Source organism: Elephantulus edwardii, unplaced genomic scaffold, assembly GCF_000299155.1.
Source record: "Elephantulus edwardii isolate Elephantulus edwardi_28Jun2011 unplaced genomic scaffold, EleEdw1.0 scaffold00138, whole genome shotgun sequence".
NCBI classification, from domain to species: domain Eukaryota; kingdom Metazoa; phylum Chordata; class Mammalia; order Macroscelidea; family Macroscelididae; genus Elephantulus; species Elephantulus edwardii.
In genome coordinates this window covers 4,456,988-4,466,678 of record NW_006399888.1, presented here as the reverse complement: position 1 = coordinate 4,466,678, position 9,691 = coordinate 4,456,988, and the positions used below count along the sequence as shown (strand labels likewise).

The 9,691-nt window shown below is 41.8% G+C and overlaps 1 pseudogene; it reads left to right on the top strand.

Moving 5' to 3' along the window:
* Positions 1-4,956: 4,956 nt before the first annotated feature.
* On the top strand, positions 4,957-6,172 carry LOC102870302 (annotated as a pseudogene).
* The last annotated feature ends 3,519 nt before the right edge of the window (positions 6,173-9,691 follow it).

The window sequence follows — 9,691 nt, the reverse complement described above, 5'->3', positions numbered from 1 at the left end:
CAAAAAACAACTGCAGCTGGCTCCTGCAAGCTACCGTGTTGGGGAAACTTGGGAGGAAGGTTTCTTTTCTCAGCGCAGTGTTTGGAAATGCCTGTGTTCTCCTTGTATACTTTCAGTGTGGTGATGGGCCAGCTTCTTACGTGTGCTGGCTGCCTCATTGGGCAGGCAGCCGCGAGAGAGTGGAAACGAAACCATTTGTGGGGTATGTGGTAGCTAAAGTAGCCAGAACGAGACTTTGTGATGTCTTGAACCAAAATAGTTATTTCAGAAGGTACCAGCAGCTCTGTTTCCTTCTAGGGAGATAGCCCTCTCAGTGGAACTCACTTGCATCTTTGAATGACATAATGGAACATGAGAAGCCATAATCTGGCCACAATTCTGTTGTTTTCACATAGTAGGTTCAGTAAAAGGGCTTCATGTTTTTACTGAGGTATAATTAGTAAGGTGTTTCACTGTCAACCTCAACGAACAAGGTTCAAATCCATCAGCTGCTCCAAAGGAGAAAGATTGGCAATCTCCACCTGTGTGATTTATAGCCTCTGAACAATCCACTGGAGGGTCAGCTGTGTGCTGGCTTTCAGTAAATGGCACATAACAACAACAACAACAACAACATGATTTAAATACTCTTTGTGAATGATGTATAGTTTACAGAACTTTGAGAAACATATCAGTTCCATGTTATTGTTGTTGTTAAGTGCCGTCGAGTGGTAGAAGACTCATAACGACCCTATGAATGAAAGACTGTTCGTAGAGTTTCCAGAGGCAAGCCGTTTCAGAGGTGGATGCCACTCCTGCTCCCAAGCTTGTTTTAATCGGGAAGCTCCACCGAACCCTGTCCACCATGGGTAACTGTTATTGCATTTGACACATCAGTGTCACAGTGTTTACCATCACAGCAACCACAAGTTACTTCTGTATAGTGCTAGACCACGTAGAAGAATGTTGTCCCACTTATTACTCGTGCTTATTTAAGAAGCTCCATGTGTTGTGTATTGTTGAGTCAGAGCTGACCCTCCAGGGGGTTTTCAGAAGCTGTTAATCACTTGGGAAAAGACTGCCCATCCTTCTCCCATGGAGCAGCTGGTGATCTTGAACCTCGTGCCTTCAAGATTGCAGTGAAGCTTCTTGCTACTAGGCCACCAGAACTCTCTGAAGCTCCACACTAGCACTACTGAAATAATGATGTAGAATATTTCCATCACCCCAAAATATCCCGCTCTGCCCTTTTGCAGGCAACATTGTCTACCAACCCTGATGCTAGGAAACCACTGACCAAGGGTTGGTTTTGAGAATGGCATGCAGAAAGAACCAGGGTTCCTTTGTGTTTCAACCTTTTTTGCTGAGCCCTTTGTGAGATTTACTTAGTCTTGTGGGTCTCATAACACAACATTATTCTTATTGTTGGGTAATAGTCTAGGTAATTCTGGTAGCATTGCCCATAAGGAGTTGTGCTACTAACTTAAAAGCTGTACTTTGCTGGTGATTAAAATTCAACCACAGCTCTGAGGGAGAAAGATGGGCAACATACTATGTGATTTACAGCTTTGGAAACCGCATTCTGTCGTTATGACTCAGTTCCGACCCAGCAACAATGAGTGAATAATATTCTGCGAATGTTATAATAATATTACCATGAATTTATCTATTTTATCTGCTGTAAGTCACTTGGGGTTTTAAACAGAAAGAAGATTCAGCTTTTCTTAAGGAGTAAAGAGAGTGGAAAAGACAGAGTGGTTAAATAAGGAAGACTGTAAACATATGAACAAAAGACTTGAGTTGGCATTTCACAAAAAGATATCAAACAAATATCGACTAAAATAAAAACAAGCCACCCTCATGCACACACCATATAATGAAAAATGGAAACTCTTATAATACCTAGCGCTGCCAAGAATCTGGGGCAAAAACCACTCTCACATCACGCTTATGATCGTATTGTAAATACTCCCACACCATGCTTATAATGATAGTGTAAAAGGTGTTGTTGTTGTTGTTGTTGTTATGTGCCGTCGAGTCGCTTGCGACTCATAGCGACCTTATGTACAACAGCCCTAAACTCTGCTCTGTCCTGTGCCAATCACACTGTCTCTGACACTCCCATCCCGATTACCCTAGTCACTGAATCAATCCACCTCATAGAGGGCCTTCCCTTCCTGCGCGGTCCCTCCACCCTCCCAAGCATGATGTCCCTCTCCAAGGACTGGTACCTCCTTACAACATGTCCAAAGTATGTTAGATGGAGCCTCAGAATCCTTGCCTCCAAGGAGCTGCCCGGTTTGACCCTTTCCAGGATGAATCTGTTTGTTTTCCTAGGAGTCCATGGTACCCTCAATACTCTTCTCCAGCACCACAGCTCAAAGGCATTACTTTTCCTTCTATTCTCCTTAGTCATTGTCCAGCTCTCTGATGCATAACAGGTGATAACAAAGACCATGGCCTGTATCAGATGCGCCTTAGTCTCCAGAGAGACACCATTGCTCTTCAGTACTTTGGAGAGGTCCCTAACAGCAGACTTTCCCAGACACTTTTTTCTTTCTTTTTTGTCGTGTACCATCAAATCAGATCCAACTGGCAAAGGAGGAGATTGTTCTTCCTTCTCCAGAGGAACATCTGGTGGATTCGAATCACGCTCCTTCAAGATGAAAGCACAGCTTCTTGCTATTAGGCCACCAGAGCTCCCTGGTGTAGACGTTTTTCAAAACTATTTGACAGACATTTTTTAAAAACTTAAGCACAGATGAGCTTGTCACCTGTTCATTCCATTCCCAGATTTATATGCAATTGTACAGATGCAGCAAAGGCAAGAGAACATATGCAATAATTACGTGTGTGCATCTAAGGACGTTCACCAGGATGTTCTCAGCAGCACTGGTCATAATAATTCCAAACTGAAAATGAATCACCCACCAATGGTAGAATGGAGAAATTTTAGACTTACACCGTAGAATACTATACAACAATGTACAAGTACACATGAAAACGTGTCATAAATTTTATGCTGAACAAAAGAAGCCAGATACAAATAGACATGCAATTCTAGACCTTAGGATGGCACTAGATGGTAAGGTAGTGCTTATTCATGGCTAAGGGTAGTGTTAGGGAGGGAGCACAGGGGGACTTGGGTCTGGTAATGCTTTCTTTGCTGGTCTACTCAGTCAAGTGTTTTTAGTTTGTAAAATTTTAAGATCTGCATTTAGTAACATGTGCATTTTTCTGTAACTATTATATTTAATGGTGACAAATGCTGTTTTTTAAATGTTTAATTTTTTCATTATTGCATGTTTTCTTCCCCCTCCCCTCCCATTCCTCTAGCTCTCCCTGCAATGCTCCCCCTGTTCCAGATTGTTGTCACCCATATAATGAATAATCATATACCCCTTTCCCCCAGTTCCTCCCCTCACTTCATCTAACGCAGTGTTGATGCTCTAACCACTCTTTGTCCATTCAGTCCTCCATCCTTTTCTCCAGGAGCTGTGGTGGCCGGGTGAAAAAATAGTTGCCAAAGACAGAGAGTTCAAATCCCCCAGCTGCTCTGTGGAAGAAAGGTGGGTGATTTCCTCCCGGGTGATTTACAGAGTCTAGAAAGCCTATTGGAGTGCGTGTGTCAGTTCTGACTCAAAAGAACACAACAACTCTCATCTACGCACACAGGATTGAGAAATGGGTGGTTCTGCATGTTGTTAACCACGGTGCATAGAAATAGAGTCCTGTCATTGTCAGAGGCCCAAGTCGCTGTACCTTTTGGTTCAGTGAGTTAGATAAGGCTGCAAGACCTCCATGCAACGGAGGCAGCATTTTCAGACTATTCAGGGAGGGTTCTGTCTGTCAGATGGATAGCATGACAAAGGAAATACAGCAGCGGAGGCCTATCAGCTCACGTGTCCCATTTTTTACTCACATTTTTCAGTCTTTTTTCCTAACTTTTCCCAAAAGTTCAATCAAGGTGTCAAGGGAATCAGTGAAGTTTTTGTGGTTATGGGTGCAAGCCAAAAGAAGCAATGGGAAGTGGGGTGTAAAGTCCCCATTCCTCAAACTATCTCCCTAAATACTGCCTGAAATAGCATGATTGGACATGATTTTGTTTGCACTAAGACTTTTAAGGAAATTTTTCATCTTTGGAAAGAGTGTCACTCCTATTCAGCCAGTATCTCATTCCTTATCAAATCATCAGGTGGCTGTTTAGTGATGGGTGATTCTGGGTAGAAAGAGTGTTGTGAATAGGATGATGAATTATTATAATGAACTATCACCTGTTCATTATAGCTATTCTACATGGTTTAAAATCAGAAAAGATGTGGTCCAGGGTGGCATTCTTTTCAACTATACTTGTTCAATCTATTTGCTGAGGAAATAAGAATTGAAGTATATAAAGAATATGACATCAAGACTGGAGGAAGGGCGAGCTCTGGTGGCCTAGTGGAAAGAAGTTGCACTGCAATCCCAGAAGTGCACCAGAAGAGCGGTTCGAATCCACCAGATGCTCTGTTGGAGAAGGAGGAACAATCTCCTCCTGTATTGTCAGATCTGATTTGATGGTACACATACACACAAAAAAATAGTTTTAAAAAAAAATTTAAAAAAAGAAGAAGACTGGAGGAAGACTCATTATCATCCTGAGTTATGCAGATGATACAAGTTTGCTTGCAGAAAATGTGAAGGATTTCTGATGGAGCTCAAAACTGTACTATGGATTTTGAGAGATGCGAGTTGAACAGTCTCGCTCCAAGTTTGGAGAGAGACAGGGGAGAGCGCCTCAAATCTCGGTACCTGGGTGCCTGAGGACCACTCGGCGTCTGGAGAGCACGCAGGCGGCAGGCTGCAGCTTGGGCTTCGAGAGCTCGAAGAGCTTGACACGCCTGTGAAAAGCAGGAGCCTCTGCAATCGGGCAGCTCTTGGCTACATAGGGGAGTCCAAGGCAGCGGCGAGGGGCTAACGCAAGAAGGCGAGTCAAGAGAGCTATTTGAAGATGCTGTGGAGGAGCCTGTCATCAAGGAAGAAGAATACACCGTGTCTGCATGACCTGGTCATGACCCATGCTCCTCAGTGGTGGGGAGTCTTAAGGTTCAGTGGCTTCCTGGAGTGACTAAACCTTCAGAAGGAAAGGATCGTGCTCTGCTTCATTGGCTTGTGCTGGGGACCCACACATCTGATGAGCAGAAGAACTTGGTGATGGCATGATGATGCCCAGTTTGATGCTTCCCACTGTGACAGTGCCACGGGTGAATTTGCCGCATTTGGTTCTGTAACAGGAAAAATTGAAAGTGAAATTAAAATCAACCATGAGGTGAACCACGCTCACTACATACCACAGACTCCCCACATTATTGCTACAAAAACTCCATCTTCTGATGTGTTGGTGTTTGACTACACAAAGCACCCTGCTAAACCAGACCCGAGTGGAGAATGTAATCCTGATGTTTGCTTAAGAGGTCACCAAAAGGAGGGCTATGGCCTTTCCTGGAATTCTAATCTGAGTGGACATCTATCTCCTCAGTGTATCTGATGACCATACTGTTTGCTTATGGGTTATAAATGCTGGACCAAAGGAAGGCAAAATTGTGGACACTAATCTATAGTAGAGGATGTGGCCTGGCATCTGCTGCACCTGTCTGTGTTTGTCTCCTTTGCTGATGACCAGAAACTCATGATATGGGACACTAGGTCCAACACCATCTCCAAGCCCAGCCAGCTAGTGGAGGCCTACACAGCTGAGATCAACTGCCTGTCCTTCAATTCCTACAGCAAGTTCATTCTGGCCACTGGCTCTGCAGATATGACTAGGTTTATAGGATCCGCATAATTTAAAACTAAAGCTTCATACGTTTGAGTCTTAAAAGGATGAAATTTTTTCCAGGTCCACTGGTCTCCACATAATGAAACCATTCTTGCGTCAAGTGGTATTGATCGCCGCTTCAAGGTGTGGGGTTTAAGTAAAATTGGAGAAGAGCAGTCTGCAGAAGATGCAGAAGATGGACCTCCAGAACTTCTGTTTATTCATGGAGGACATACAGCCAAGATATCAGATTTAAGTTGAGACTCCAATGAGCCTTGGGTTATTTGGTCAGTGTCTGAGGACAGCATCATGCAAATATGGCAAACGGCTGAAAACATTTACAATGATGAAGAATCGGATGTGACAGCGTCGGAACTGGAGGATCCAGGATCTTAAACCCAAAATCCAAGAGACTTATCTGTTGAAAGCTTACCTTCTTGAGCACCGTTTACAGCTTTGTTTAGTAAGAAGTCTGATTGGGTGGCATGGCATTATTTACCCTTGAGTCAAGCCCTTTCAAGTGAGCTATTGCGTTCTGGATCATATGGTAGCTATTAGGAAAGAAAGGAATACTCCTTAAGGAAGTGCATCCTACTTAAGATACAAGTAGCAGGGTACTGCCTTTGATTCCATTGTTTTTAGTCCTCATTTTCTCAAACTAAGTGTTTGCTGTTCCCAAATATGCAAAAATAGCTTTTACACTTTGCTCTCCAATACTTCTTGATTGGCTTTGCAGAAATAACGTTTTGTTCTTTTTTCTTCAGAAATAACGTTTTAAAATAAAAAACAAAACAAAAGGGGGGGAACCATATACAATGGATTTTATCTAAACATGAAGAAAATAAATCCCTCACAAACAGACCAATAAGCATTATGATAAATGGAGAAATGATTAAAATTGTCAAGGATTTAATTTTACTTGAATCCACAGTCGTTATCCATGGGAACAGTGGTCAAGAAATCAAAAGATGTACTGCATTGAACAAATCTACTACCAAAAACCACTTGAAAAGGCTAAAGAACATATTTGTCACTTTAAAGACTAAAGTGTTCCTGACTCAAGCAATGGCATTTTAATTCACCATGGACTGTAAAAAGAGCAAACAAATCTATCTTGAAAGAAATAAGGCCAGCTTGCACCTCACTTAGAAGCGAGAGGTGATGCAGCTTTATCTCACATCCTTTGGGTATGTTATCAGGAAGGTTCATCCCTGGACATTCTGCTTGGAAGGTAGAGGAGGACTATCAAGATGGACTAGCACTGTGACGGCAGCAGTGTGCTGAGATCGTGAGGATGGCACAAGATCAAGCAGGTTCCGTTCTATTGTCCATTGGAGTCACTATGAATTGAAGCCAACTCAGCAGCTCTTAATAACAACTTACTCTACAAAGGAGCTCTGGTTGTACAGTATGCAACATATCGAGTTGAAACCAGCCTTGAAAACCCAATGGAAGGTCATCATGAGTCTAAACTGACTTGGTGGCAGTGAGTTTGGGTTTATCAAACACAAGATATAAAGGATACAGAAACTGAAACTTTTAAATTCCAGATCCCTTGGCACTATGGCAAAGGAGGGAACTTTCTTTTTTTATTAAGATTTATTATTATTATTATTAATCTTTAATGGAAGTTTACAGAGACTGTGGATTTCCATTCATTCATTGTTGCACTTTCCTCCCTACCCACTCCTCTCCCCCGGTTCGCTCTTCTTTTTGAAAAGTAAAAGAAAAAAAATCTTTCATTGTTATACAATCCCTCCTCCAAAGTCCACTCCACTAAGCCACCTTCATTCTGGACTCCTGACATGACAATAATACCTAATCATATATCCTTTTTAAACAGCTTTTTCCCTCATCTGTTTCAATGCATAATTTATGCCATCTTTCTCAGTCTCCCCCCAACCCTGATGTCAGTCCCGTTTTATAACAGGGGCACTATGCAATATTTGTCCTTTTGTGACTGAGATAGTTCACTCAGCATAATGTCTTCCAGGGTCACTCATTTTGAATAATATTGCATGAGTTCCTTATTTTTCAATTCAGTATAGTATTCCATTGTGTGATACACCACAGCTTCTCTCTCCATTTGTTTGTTGATGGACACTTAGGTTGTTTCCAAATCTTTGCTATCGTGAACAAAGCCATGATAAACATGGGTGTGTATATATGCTTGGGTGGCAGTTATGGTCTCTTTGGGGTATATTCTCAGTAGTGGAATTGCTGGGTCGAATGGTATTTCTATTTGCAACTTTTTGAGAAAGCGCCATACCGCCTTCCACAGTGGTTGCACCATTTTACACTCCTACCAACAGTGAATAAGGGTTCTAGTTTCTCCACAATCTCACCAGCATTTGTTGTTTTCTGAGAAGGGAACTTTCTTATAACTCAGTAGTGAATCACTGCCAAGCTCTCAAAATATTTCCATGTTTCTATATTCTATATAGCTGTCATCCTTGTTGTTAAGTGCCGTCTGGTCAAGTACTTCTCATAGCGATGATATGAACAACAGATCATAACCCTAACCCTGCCCTGTCCTATCCTAAGCCATCCTCACAATCTTTGACACACTTAAGCCCATCACTGCAGTGACTGTGTCAGTCCATCTTTGTTGAGAGTGTTCCTCTCTTTCACTGACTCTCCAACTTTCCAAGCATGATGCCCTCCTCCAAGGAATAGCTTCTCCGAGCAACATTCCCAAAGGATGTGAGAGGACACTTTGTCATCTTTGCTTCCAAGAGGCATTACGTAGACCTAAAGGAAGTAACTGATGTGAACAAAGGCAGTATGGAGATGACTACTTGTTGAGATAGTGAACATTTGATGGCAACCCTTAAGTTAAAACGGATTTTTCCTTCTGCTCATACAACTACTGGTGGCATTTCAAGTAGGAAAAAGAAAACAATGCTATTAATGAGGGCATATGCAGTAGACTATAGTTTGAGCTGATATTGTAATTCAGAAAAAGGGAAGTTGTGTAAGTACAAATTGAAGTGGATTGATTCAGTAACTGAGGTTATGAAGGTAGGTATGTCAGAGACAGTAAAGTCAGCACAGGATAGAGCAGGTTTCAGGGCTGTTGTACATAGAGTCACTATGAGTCACTTGAGACTCGATGGCACATAACAACAGTAACAACATCTACACACAAACCAAGCAAAATCTGAGCTGAAATCTGTTGAGTCTTTTCTCTTGAACGTCTCTACTTTCTCTCTCACAGTTACATGGAGCTCTCATTTTCATTGACCTCTGCAGTGTTGAACAATGTTTTCCATCCATTTCATACTGGTCTTGGGTCTTTTTTGACTTGCATTGTATTATCCTGATTATCCTCTCTGCCTGTGAGACTATATGGAAGCCCTACCAAAATCTGTTCACCAGACGAATTTTCTTTAATTCCTTTGATTTATTTCCCCCTCTTGCCATCAACAGAGTGTATGATTTAATTAACATATATAATTCTACTTCTTCCTACTGTGCCAAATACAATTTTTTAAAAAATTATTATACTAGTTTATTTACACAGTTTGAATACATTGTTTTTTTCATGCAGGGACTTTCCCATTTCCTTCATCACCAGCCTCTCAACCCACCAAATTGTATGACCCTATAATTAACACCCTTTCCCCGCCTATCTTCACCTTTCTTATTCCACCCTCCCTCTCCTTGGATCCTCATACTCATTCTACAATAATGGTTTTATATAGTATTTGTCCTTATAGGACTGAGTTAATTCACTCAGCATAATGCTCTCCAGCCCCTCCCAAGTTAGGTAGTAATTTACTGCGTAGTGTTCCACCAAGTACAATTATTTACAATCCTTATTCCTTTCCAGCCTTCATCTTGACTTTTTTGTAGTCTGAGTTATTGTTGTGTTGTTGTTATGTACCGTCAAGTTGCTTGTGACTCATAGCGACC